General features: G+C 34.8%; 1 protein-coding gene across 7 annotated transcripts in view; it reads right to left on the reverse strand.

The window, feature by feature from the left end:
• LOC119636199 (protein kinase 4) overlaps positions 1 to 13,522 on the reverse strand; it is a 70,117-nt gene that overhangs the window by 15,158 nt on the left and 41,437 nt on the right. The window contains exon 1 of one of the 7 annotated variants that reach the window (XM_038031430.1): positions 3,781 to 4,014. The exons of the other annotated variants lie outside the window; for them this stretch is intronic. The gene's annotated coding sequence lies outside the window, so the exon portion shown is untranslated. Of the gene's footprint in view, positions 1 to 3,780; positions 4,015 to 13,522 lie in introns of those variants that run through there. 7 annotated transcript variants of the gene reach the window in all.

The raw sequence follows: 13,522 nt of genomic DNA on the forward strand, positions 1-13,522 counted from the left end.
CTGGACTACTACTACATAAAAATGTAGAAAAGAGGTGAACAATTTATAGAGAAATACAACAGTTGTTCCAGTCCTGTATTCAGTAATCAGCAACAATTGAAGACAAAGTCCTGTTGTTCTTCTTTTTCTTTTAATCTAAGCGTAATATTTCAATGTTAAGTATATAATTATTTAATCGTTTGAATGCTAACTATGCCAACGTTTAATTATCGAATCGAATAAAAAAATCGAGGAAAAAATGATATAATACGCATTCTAAAAATTAAAATTAAGAAGAAAATGCACTACCAACAAGTTCGGCGTCAAGCAAAATCACAATGGAATATCGAAATGGGGGAACTATCTGATAGGGTAGTGATTTCCCACTACTCTTAAAAGAGCTTTCTCGTGAAACCCCGAAAACCTAATTCGTAAATTAAATGAACAGATAAGTCTTTGCGTACATACTAACGCTTAAAGGATATAGCAAGTTACGACACCCTAACCGCACGAAAATCGTCGAAAATGTTGATATATACCTCAGCTATATATGCGCTAGTTCTTAAGCTACGTGTAATTACGGTTTCCTTCTCTTAAACGAATTTAAATCTATGGATAATTTTAGGAACGAAACACTAGCCTAGTCTTCGATATCCTATAATCTAAATAATAGACGAGGCCGATTTTTTTCCATTTTTGTACAGACGCTTTAAAATATACATGAGAATCTCTATCGGTATATACTTTGTAGTTCATGAGTAATTAGAAAAAAATCCAATTATTCCACTTTTGAAAATAAAGCTGTTCTCAGCTTTTTGCCTAATATTACTACCCATGTGCCGCCAATAACTTGCAATGGTTCTGCAAAATTTGAAAATGCTTCGTCATTGCGACTAGAAAGGTGATATAACACAGATGAGTGAAAAGTAAATGGACAGATAGACAGATGAATCTTGATGCTGATCAAAAATTTATACTTTTATATGGTAGCCGATGTCTATTCTTTGTGGTTGTCGGTATAAATAAATAAAATATACAAACTAATAAATGTCTATGTGTGTGATGATAAGGTTAGGGCGCCTTGAATACGGACATAACTCTAAAAGGGTTGTATCTCAATCAATAATCCATCAGGCTGCCAAAACTATGGCCTTCTTGTACTTTTCATGGGAATCCTTGATATGCGAAACGTTCCGAAAAATAAACTAATGCGGTACAAAGCTATTATAGCACAATTATATGTTAAGTCAGTATTATGGATCAATTTTTGTCATAGAAACTTAGAAATCATATCTCATTGATCTAGGAACGCCCCTTTTTTTGTAACAATATTTATAGGTGAGCAGTTCACGTAATGATCCCGTCCTATTTAAATTTTCGTAATGCATTTCTATATATATGTATATATAGTATGCCAATAAATTGCTTCTCATTGATCTTATTTGAAAATTACCATAAATTGCAATTATTTTTAGGTGGGGGGTTATATGGGGGGCAGCAGTAATAGCGGTGCGATAATTCAGTTTCATTAGTGTTCGTCTTTGGGCCAAAGCTTGAACCTCATCAGAACACCCCAAAAATTGCGATTATTATATAGGACCGTAAAAATATATTTTTGAATATGATCAATCATTCGAGCGATGCCCCCTGTACGTGCGACATGCTGACGGCCAGGAAGAAGAGAAGAAATAGAAAGAGACAGGGCGGTGGTTTACCGCGGCCCAGTGGTAAGTATTATGCCTTTAGTGAGTAAGCAGTCATTACAACTGCGACCAAAGGATAGTTTACTGCACTGAGATTTGCACCCACGAATACTGACTTGAGAGTCGCGGCTCTTATCTACTCGGCTACTCAGGCGAACATTGACATATATTGACGGGAAATACGGACACGCAGCTTAAATCGGTTGAGAATCGTTTTCTACTACAATCAAATCGCGCCTCTTTGTGGGGGTGCACAAAAGTAACGTACGGTCGCCTCTAGTTAGTGTAGTAGGGAATAAAAAGCAATATTTTGAGTGCAAATGTTCAGTCAATAGTTCACTATTTTGAATTGTGGGACAGCAAGTTAGCAAAAACGACTGATACTTTTCTCTCATTGTATTCTTGACGCTTAGAACAAACAATAGCCAGTGAAAGCATTGATCATTCGCCTGCTGGAATAGTGTTTCCTTTGTCTAACGAATTATTCATGAAAAGATAAACCGTAGAAGTAGAAAACAATGTTTTGCCTAATGAATGGCCAGAATTCAAATCAAACACTTAACTTGCAAATATCTACATCACCTAATGCTAAAATTTGTATTCAGATTCTCTACCTCAAACAGCAAATTAAAATCAAAAAATCAATCCAGTGTGAAATTAGAAACCTGAAGTAAGATGTCTTTTCAATAACAATAAAATTGGAATGAGGTAATTTTCGAAATAAATGCTTAGATATGGTACCTGTACTACACGTGACAACTACACTTACCAGACTTTTTGTTTATTTATTTCAAAACAAAGAAAAAAGTCTTCGAATTTTTGGAATTTCTTCGCTGAGAAACTTTTCAGTTCATTTTATCACAAAAAGCTATTGGTAATATATTAATAAAGAACCACGTCATCCATCATCAAGCACATTTAAAAGTTTTCAACAGGATTTTGCACTGGTAAGCGAAAGTATCGTCACTTTGTTAAGACCAAATTTCTTTTAAAAGTTTACTTTTTACTAATTCTTTTTTTTCAAGCTACGCAAGAGAGAGAACGAGAGAGAAATTCGTCTCTTACATTTTTGTACTGACGGCCGGAGTTAAAAGTAAACCAATTTGTCATCCTGCTCAGAAGCAGATAGTCAGAGATGCATTGTCGTCATTTGGTTAGACAAGAACTTTTACAGTTCACTTAAGACGGCCGCCATGTGAAATTGCGACAACTTCACTGATTAGGAAATTGCTTACCATTCAAGAAAAAAGATATATTCAATAATAAAAATAGGCACGAAAAGTGATAGATTAGTAAAAGAGACGCTTTTTGAGACAAAGACCTCGTATTGGGTCCTAAAGTAGAGGAGGATCAAGTGAAAAAATTTTTTCAGTTCTACTGAAAACCGTTATTCATCAAGATTCATTGCACTCGACAAATTTGAATTTCGCACGGAAATATATTCACAGCAAATGCTTTAAAGATAGGAGCTTTTGGTAGAAGGCCGCCTTTAATGTCATATGCATGCTAATAAAAATTTTTAATTTTTCTACAAAAAGGTCCAGGCTTTCTTCCGTGTACATATTAGAGTATAGGTTGAGCCGATTCATACATATTTTGCCTTTCCGGCAGCGTCTTCTCTTTCGATGGGAACTGATCGCATTCGTTTTAGGGAGAAAGTTCTGTTGATATAAATTTGTTAATGTTCTTCTTCTTTTTTTTTGCAACAAAGTAGGGTGTTTAAGGCTTCCTCGGCAGTCCCATAACTCCATCCACTCCGCGATCATGCGGCAGTGTTTGATATCTTAGAAGCAGCATCATTTTCAATCTTTTTTTCATCTATTTCTCTTCGTGGAATCAATTTTGCTATACGATATATATATATACGTAAAAGTCACATTCCATTAACCGCCAGTTTTTTGCTTCTGGCTATTGTATGTCATGAGCAGCTCTTTGGCAATAATCGATATTGCGTCTATGCATATTTTAGCGCCTATACCTCTTGAATAACTCAACAATACGAAATGGAAAACGTTTATATTATGTGGAGAAAGGTCAAATCAAGGCCAAAATCAACGAATATAATGGTCGTGTGCATTAGTATTTCGCATTACCTTACCATTTTTCCCAATAGATATCGGCATGCAGAAGCGTGCAACAGTTTTATATGCGTATGTGCACTTCACAACGTAACTCTGACTTTTTCCTTCTTTCTTCGCAACGTTCCCAAGGTTTTGACGAAATGAACATGTCAACCACTCTTGAATGATTTGTACAAAAATCGACTATGTACACATCGACTGTATAACAATTGCAATGCACACGTATGTCCGCGGTTCATAAGAGTCTCGCAAGCACTGAACAAAAGCTGAACAACAGCGATAAAATTACGGCTGTTGTTGTTCAAACATAATGAAGAATGAAAAACAAACGCGTACCATCGATTTCAATTAGCTCAGATTGAAAACAAGTAAAATAGTAAACAAGGAAAACAACTGCTACTAAGCAAATTACCTTAAGCTGTCGTCACGAAAAACGTCTGTACAAAAACGACTCTCTTCTTAATAAATAATGATACTCTATCACGGAACTTATCCTTTGTTGGCTGCCTTTAAATTCAACGTCAAAAGCTTAGCGTTTCTTTCTTCTCTTATAAAAGCTGGGTGATATAGATCTCAATGACAACTTTTAGATATTTTTCCAAGCCGATGCTGTGCTATCTCGTCGCCCTATCGTTTGCAAGCAACTGTTATAGTGTTTCCGCTTTTATTACTCTGCAGTATGTGACGATTTGAATAAATATTAAAGCCGTTTAAAACGATCATCGGTTGCGATGCTACACTGCTACTAACGAAAGCTTATAAGATTTTCCTTTCCAAGATTTCGATTTCTTTTCAGAAGAGCTACAAAAATTATATTCAACTCTGCTGAAACGAAAATATTTGGATTGCAAAATACTTTACAAAATTGTGGGCAACTTGGTTATTGTGAACGCCATTTTCAAACTTTACTTCCGCCAAACCATGGTTAGGGTTGTGGTCAAGAGAGGAGTTGGAAGAAGGAGGAATACGAGGGCGACCGTTTGTGTGTGTATGAAATAAAGATAAGAACACAAACAAAGTCAGAAAGGATCTTTACAGATAAGGGCGGTCAAGGAGTTTAAAGAACATGCAATCGTGGTAGAAAATGTTTTGGAAACCTGAGAAGTGCGGCAGGCCGTCATATTAAAAAGTTCGATTGTTTGATAAACCTTCTTCATTACTACAGAACGTCTGTCGTCGAAATACCTACGCATAAGTTGGGTGTAGCCCACGCAAACTAGCGTTCAGTAATGGGGAAAATCCGGACACAATTCCGTTGCCTACGAACGCGTTAGCCTTTTCAATGCAGGCATGCGAATGCCACGTTTATCCAGAATATTAGACTAATCACGAGGAGCTACACTTTATGGATCCTCTGAAGCCATTTCTCTGGATAGTACAAACGCAATGAGGGGCTATCGTTCTATAATCATATGTGTGAAAATATATTCTATAAGGATCTGCACTCCTGCAAACATATTAGTTTCTCAAATTTTTCCTTTTGTTTTTTCCTACACATTTGTGTTATACATTTTGCTTCACTGAAATCTCGTTTAATCGGGTGTTAAATTTAATCAAACACGAACGTTTATTTTTTGCTGTTAATGTTTTGCTTCTTTCTTATTTTTGTACCTACTGCCGAAGGATGAAGACATATTCATTTTGTCAGAAAGTGTGCGTCACACTCAGAAGGAAGCGTCAGCTATCTTATAGAATGAATATTTTCCTATTGAACATGAAATTTTGAGCGGATTTAAGCATGTCCATCTTCCTGTCTGTGTAGTGCGTGTGATGAACATATTCTTCGTTCCAACAATAGAGGGATAGGATTTAAATTCGACAAAAACATTGAATGTTCTTGCACGCAGTTTGACAATGAAAATGGGTCACAAAGCAATTGAAGGCCGCGATCACAATACAACGAAAAGCGAGAACACGTCTGTTTTCAGAAGCCCAAATAATTTTCACACTTTATTTTACAATGAAGGCGGGGGGTATAAAAGAGTCGGTCACAGCCATATGTAATTTTCTTACTTGTTCTATCTGATATTTCGTTCTAACAATTTAAGTCATTATCAACGGGATGCACTGTAAAAGGTAACAATCTTTTGCTTATTTTCTTTCTGCTTGTCGCATATAAACAGCAACATGATACGTTGTTTCCTATGACCGTACAGAGAAATCGTACCCAGAAACATATATTATTCACTTGGTCAATTATATTTGTGCACTTTCTTTTCCATAACCCGGACATGTGATGGTTTATTAATTTGTTATGTAATTTGCATAGTTTTCAGATATACCTTGTAAATTGTATGTAAGTATTCATAATTAAACTCCTTCTCTCTGCCTTTCTATCCTGTGCTCGAAAATTTGCTTAGAAAACAACGAAGAACTCTATTGTGGGCCACGGTTCGGTATTGTGTACCCTACCCAGCCCGGATAGAATGAAAGAATTGAAGTTTTTCAATTTGCCAAAAACAAGTTGAAACCCATATGCTTATTACAAAGTTATAATCGGGATTAAATGAAAAGTGTTATATAGCATTCGCGTTTAGACGAAAACATGGCATTGGCGCCATATCTCATTAGAATATATGGTATGACGTTTGCAGGTTGAATAGGACATCATTGTCAGGTGACCAAGCGTACTTAAAATCGATTCGGATAATGATTAACACAAAAAGATGGGTCTGGATGGAGGAGATCACCGCCAAAACTGGTTCACAAAATATCGTTTCGACATTGAATGTGAGTTGCAGCTGATGAGGACAAAATAAAGGGGTTACCTGGTGCAAGCCGACCAATATCAATTCGCAAAGTAGCTGAGAGATACACTTATCGAATTCGACCGTTTGGAATAATGCATTTATCCACTATAAACAACCTAATAGAATGACACATGACTTGAAATTTTGTCTCCTATGAACTTAGAGCAGTTACATATATGCATGGGCCGACAAAATACTTGAGTTCAGATTATCCACTTTCATAACACTGCGGCTTTTCTTTGCTCGCAAAGCATTCATCGTAAGCCTCTCTTCGCCTTATATTAAAGCAATGCCTTAACGTAAATGTTACCACAACGTTTTCGAACAGAACTTCTATAAAGAAACTTGAAACATGTTTGAGATGATGTAAAGGAAAATGCAGAAGGAAAAGTAGAGGCAACTGCTATAAAGCGAATTATCGATATCTACAGCGGTAGGATTGTAATTAGTAAAGAAACCGTTCATCGATCTTATCGAACCGATTAGAGGAGTCATATGAAAAAGTTCGTAAGCTTAGGGTAGAAAAGTTAGAATACAACGAACAGAAAGAATAAAACGAATTGCTTATGTTTTTGCAGGATTGCATTCGCATGCACTCGTGTAAAGAACCCTTTCTTTGCAGCAAGAGATATATTTTAAAACGTTTTTCTCCGTTAACTGATGTCGAAGAATGGTCGAAGTTATGTTTCAAGCAGGTGCGTAGAGCGTAGATAATGGATAATAACTGCGTATACCTGGTTTTTTTATTAATGCTATGCTAATATTGATTGAACGCTAAGCATTTCTATCAACTTTTTTAACCATTTCTTTATAGCAATAATCAGTGAAGTGTTTCTAACGGGATTAAGTCCGATAAGCACTCTCAGGGAAATAGTAACGTTGCATTCATTTGCTTGTCAAGGAGGATCTTGAATGAAATCTGTTGACTGGTATGGTAATGGAATTGTTAGTCGGATATTCCCTACTCTAAAAGAAAAGCTCGCTTGACTGTTGGAGTAAACACTTATAAATATGGACATACATATGTGTTTCAGCTACCGCTAGATATGCGTGAGTATAGGTTAATACAATTTGTTACTTAAGGTTGAGTTGTTTCCGTCTTTTCCTTAGGGAAAATTCTCTCGATAGCATTTGTAACAAGTGTTACGCTTAAGGGTTAGGGAGTTGCATGAAATTGGCTGGAAATGCGTCACATTAATTATATGAATGACCTAAAAACAAAAAAAGGCATAAACGCTTGTATTACACGCTTATATAAAAAATACCTTTATACCGTACACACTTTTACAATCTTCCCCGCTCCCTTTCTCCCTCTCCCATTGTCTCTCTCTCTCTATCTCCCTCTTTCTTTGTTTCTTTCCATTATGTGGTTATTAAGGTTATTTACAATAAACAGAAGAATATCTTTTTTAAGGTACAAGAAAGAGGAAAGGAATCATTAAACATAACAACCGAAATTTCTTTACGTAGCACATACTTAGTTAAAAGACTTTACTAGTAGATATTATTAAAAGAAAACATAACTTTGGGCGATGCATATAAAAAAAAGTGCTATTCGAAAAGACGAAGAGTTAACAGAAAAGCAAACTACAAAACTATGGTTAAAATAAGAAATATGTATAAATAAAAATACCTGCTCACTCAGTATGCGCTCTTGTTAACACTTGAAGCACTGTTGACAATTTACATTTGAGAATATAAAAACCGCAAATGGTGTAACAACAAAAGAGAAAACGAAAACTAAATATTTTTTAAATGTTACATGCTGTTGACAGATTTATGAGAAGAATGAGCTTAATTTTTGAACATAAAAAGAAAATATACGACGTAGATTTGAGTGAAAAAAGTCATTTCAAGTTTTGCTGAAATTGCGCACAGGTTTCCTATTTTATTTTCTGCTTAATGATTTAAAAATTTTCAGTCGTAAAAGAAAATTTTATTAAATTTCCGGTTCACTATTTTGGTAAAAGTATATTTTTCGTTGCCTACTTTTTGGTTCAAAATAAAAAAAATTCTATGCAACTATCTTTAGGCGATTAAAATACTAAAGTATTGTTGCATACTCTAAGTAAAATTATAAAAGTTTTTCATACCGATTTCTAAGAACAAGATGTTAAAATATTGAATGGCATTGCGTTAAAGGTGAGTAAAATGGTCAAGAGCGTTAAATATATATACTACCTGCTAAAAGTGGTTAGCTAACCAACTAACTGGGTAAACATTTCAGCATTTTGCTAGTTTGTTTCTGGTTCGGAAAACATTTTCAATCAATTTATTGCTTACTTAATAAATTAATTTGTATTTTTTCGCCCTTAGACTAATTAAAGATTTGTTCCACATCTTTTAAAATGAGTAATATTAATTTTCTTGTGGACCTGTCTGAAGATAAATAAACTAGAAACATTTTACGTAAAACGATTTTACGTCGAAGGACTAAACCTTTTTTTTTTTTTTTTTTATTACATAAAAGGTTAGTAGACAAAAAAGTATGTGATAGAGGATTAGAAACAAATACTGTTGTTTCCTTTGTTGAAAAACACACGAGTTTATTGACATAACTCTGTTGAAAGAATAATGTTTGAAGGAGACAGGCAGAAATCAATTGCTTAGGAAGGCGTAAGCAAAAAGTAAAAGCGCAACTCAATAAAGTTGTAGGACTTTCAATACAAGTACAACAAGCGTTATTTATATTGATAGGATTCTTGTCACCGTCAAGGATTAAAGTAAATCTGCTTGTCCGCGATAATTACTTCTCTAATTGTATTATATATATACGCTATTAGTTACGGATGGAGTTACATTGGAATGCTTCTCCCTTTGTAACACACCCCGGCGGGTAGAGATCCCATAAGGTATAGCTAAGTTAAGTACTCTGAACCGGTTTATCACCATACGGCTATGCATTTGTCTGTGTGTTACTTAGCTATCTATCCATGTGCCTGTCCCTTTTAATGGATCTGCTGCCAATTAATGACACTACAAAATTTAGATAAACCATGTCGGAAATGGTGTAGTGTTATCACGGGATGGATTTCTATGGATCAGTGATCCTTACGTATAATCGTAATAATGGCATATATGTACATATAAATAATAAATAGCAGTAAACCACATTGAAAGTCAGTGTAAAAAAAATTAGGCCTACGGCTAAAAAGTTTTTAAATATATTTACATATTCATTGTAAATGTTCGACTGCCTATATTAGTTCTGAAGTGGATATGACACTTTGCTGTTTGTCTTCCATGTTTTATTTTTTCTTTAAGCGCTGTATACCACCGATATTTATTTACGCCGATATACATAGCTTTCAAATGTATAAATCAATCGCACGACAACAACATTGACAGCTTTAAGTAAATCAAATACAAAAATTTAATGAAAAAGATTTATTATCATAAAAACAAAGAAAAAACGTTACTTTTTTTCAAGACAAGTCATAGATCTTCGCGAATTGATGGAGTTATGAATTGTTTGCACAGTTGCCATACTTCTTGAAATCGGCCATCTCTGGGTGTGTATGTAACTTGGATTTTTTAACAAACGCCAGAAAGTTTCAAATGTCAAGGGTTCCTCAAACGAAGCCGTATGTGAGTATTGTGAAAATTGATTTAAAAGTAGAGTAAATAATTTGAATATCATTGAGAAAAATACATTTCTCTTAAATGATTTCTTGAAACACTTAGGGGACGAGAATGTGCTAAGGTCCAAACGCATACTAATACTAGCTAATTATCCCATATTGTGTCATTGTGTCATTGTTAGTACACGAACTTTGCCAAATAAAGTGGAGAGGTCACCATCAATAAAATTGAAAAGAGTTTAAAAGTGAAAAAGATAACATCTTTCTCTTCTTCTTTTTTGTATTATTTTTGGATTTTTAGTTTCCCTTCTTTTTAAATCATTAAATATTTAAATATAGATAAAAATTCACGAGAATTCACCTTAATGCTTATTCGCCTGTTGTTCAACTCATTATACTACTATAGAATTTACTTATTCTTACGAAACAATGTATTTCTGCACAATCATATAATGGTTGCATATACATACATATATATATGTATAAGGTTTGTTTATATCTATATACAAATGTGAGTGTGTTTCTGTCGTTACGTGCTCGTGTCGGATTAATGGAACATGAGACAAACTTACATTTTGTTGATTTTATTGATTAGATATTTTAATGTTCTGGACGTATTTACCAGTAATGGTTGGTTTCTGGTTCTTATTGCAATCGCGGTTGTTACTTTTCTTATCGTTGCTGTTGTTGTTGTTATTATTATTATTATTATTATTGTTCGCTCCTTTTTTTTTTTTCACTAAGCGTTACTTTGACGAACAAGCGAAGGAGAATGACTGAACAAAATTAATTGACCAATAACATGGTTAAACAAACAAAAACGAGGGGTTGGCTGCTTCAGTAACTGGAATAAATACATTGTTGCGTGGGAGCAAATAAACCTTTAGCGTATGAGCTATTACTACTACTATGACTACTACTACTGCTGCTGCCTCTATTGGCACTGGCAGAGGGAAAAACATCCATAGCTAGATTCTACGAACACATTGCTTCCTTAATGACCTAGTTTTAAACTAAAATGAAAAATCATATAAAAAAAGGGAAAATTCCAAGTTTTTTATAATATTAAAAAATTTTCAGTTGCCATTTAAAAAAAAAAAACAAGTAGAAGTCTTATAGCAAGCCAGGGCCCACCATTTAAAACTCTACACCATTTCGCTTAATACAATCATGCACATAAGCACTTTTTAAGATAATGCGCTATATGCGAAGTAGTCGAAAAAGAGATCCAATTCGAATCATTTTCAATTGCGTTCGTTTTTGGGCCAAAAGATGTCGGCGCTTCAAGAACCACCAATATATCTCCAAAATTTGCGATTTGTAGGTTGAGCGAAAATATATGAAACGGATAGGCGAACGAACTGAAGACAAACAAGAGTCAAGAAAGTGATTCTTAACCGATCGATGTAGTGGAAAGTGGTTCTATCTCAGGACCATCTGGGTGTTGCATGCATCCTCACCAAGTTGATGTACTTCTGTACCACAGGCACTTTAATAAGAGAAATATATTTACTATAAATAGTTCCCCGAATGCTTTCCTCAAATGACTACACGAAATATGCTTAGCTTCTGGCTAAAGTGCCGGATGGATTTTATTTTTTTGTTAAAGTTATTTTAGTCTTTCAGCATTTTTAAGATGTGCACGGACAATCATATGAACAAATAGACACACGGCAAAGCAGATAATTAGAGTAACATACAAATGCGTGTACGATGGGATCTTGGCCAGTTACATAAGCTAACGTACAGACAGACGGCCAGATAAACGTAATAACACACGAGAATGTAAACGCATGAACAAAGACAGATTAATATGCATTTACATAAACATGAATGTAATGATATATTGTCGGTCGAAGCGGACAAAGTACCACACCGCTGCAGAGGAATATGGACATGTTGACTTTGAGTTCCTCAAATGCGTTTTCAAGTTCTCAATATCTAAATTACTGCATCTTTGCCTTTACTCTACTTTATTCTCTTGCCGTCTATTACATTTATTCTTTCCCTCTACATTGTTCTTCACTTTTACTCTACTTTATTACTATGCTTCAATTAGCGAATACAATTGTTGTTCATAATAATGTTTGCACTGCATGAGGGGTGTTTCAAGAAAATGTGCTGTCGCATCAGAAATGCCTATATCTTAGTAATCCAAGGTGCCATTCACCGATTTTTGTCCTTGAATAATGAAAATCGAAAGGTTTTTTTTTCTTTCAATTATAGAGACTTTCTTAGAATAGCTCCTAAAGAGCTGTCCAACAATCCAACAATCCAACACAGTTGAAATAGCGTTCGTGCTTGGAATATATTGCTGCAATGAGTCTCATCAAAATGTAAATTGAACACAACATATGTTGGCACGCAACAAGTAAAAAAGATTGCATTCGGGTGGGATCGAATCTTTTATACGTACCAACCTTGTCCTAACTTATCTATCTCTAAGATGGATGGATGGCTGAACTTTGCCATATATGCAGAAATTTTAATATTATCTTTATTGTAGTTTCTGTACAGGTGTTTTTAATTCATGTGCACTGCAGGCGTATCCTTGGATCGAATTGACCAATTTTCAGTTCGAACCTATGTACAAATGTTTTTGCAAAGTTTGAAACAAATAGCCTCATTTTTGCAGTCAGGACAACATTTCCTGTAGACACTGCGTAGATCGGCAGACGCACATGCCTAATGGCTTCAGAATTTTGTCCTTAACACCTACTTTGCGAGGTCTTTGAAGCTTCTTATTGCAAACGATCAATTAAAGAAATGAGAGACGGACAGGTTGACCGATATACATAGCACACATACCAATGGTCTGCAGGGCCTACATGCTATCTTTCCGGGTGTTGCATACATTCATATAAATTTGATAAACTCTTCACGCAAGTACTGCCGGATGGAATAATAAAATATTACTACAATATGCTTAGAATGTAAGATTCTGAGGAATAAGTTTTTGAAAACTAATAAAAAACACACAACGAAAACTTTTTCTTTTTCTTCCACGGAAGAAAACAAAAGACAACCTTTACAATATATCGCGGACATGTAACTGCCATTTAAGCATGCTTGGAAGGCAATTATCTGAACCTGTCAGAAGCACTTAACAAAATTTCAAATTCTCGTCGCATTTCAATTTAAATTGAAGACAAAGCTTTAAAGGACTTACATTTTTATAAGTAAACAATGGCCATCTTTTCAGGTAAGAGAAAGCAATGAAGTAGAAGAAAGGCCTTTGAATTACTAGAGTTCTTGGAGTAACATTTTATTTACTATACATCGATGGCTTTTCTACCTGAAAATTGCTTTGAGGAAATGTTTTCTTTTCTAATAATATGGCTCAACTTTGTACTGCACATGTGCCAACGAAAACATTCAGACTTTTGTGCGGTTATAAATGGAAAGTAATGCAAATTAATTTTTCACTT

This window comes from Glossina fuscipes, unplaced genomic scaffold (assembly GCF_014805625.2).
Source record: "Glossina fuscipes isolate IAEA_lab_2018 unplaced genomic scaffold, Yale_Gfus_2 28, whole genome shotgun sequence".
NCBI classification, from domain to species: Eukaryota; Metazoa; Arthropoda; class Insecta; order Diptera; family Glossinidae; genus Glossina; species Glossina fuscipes.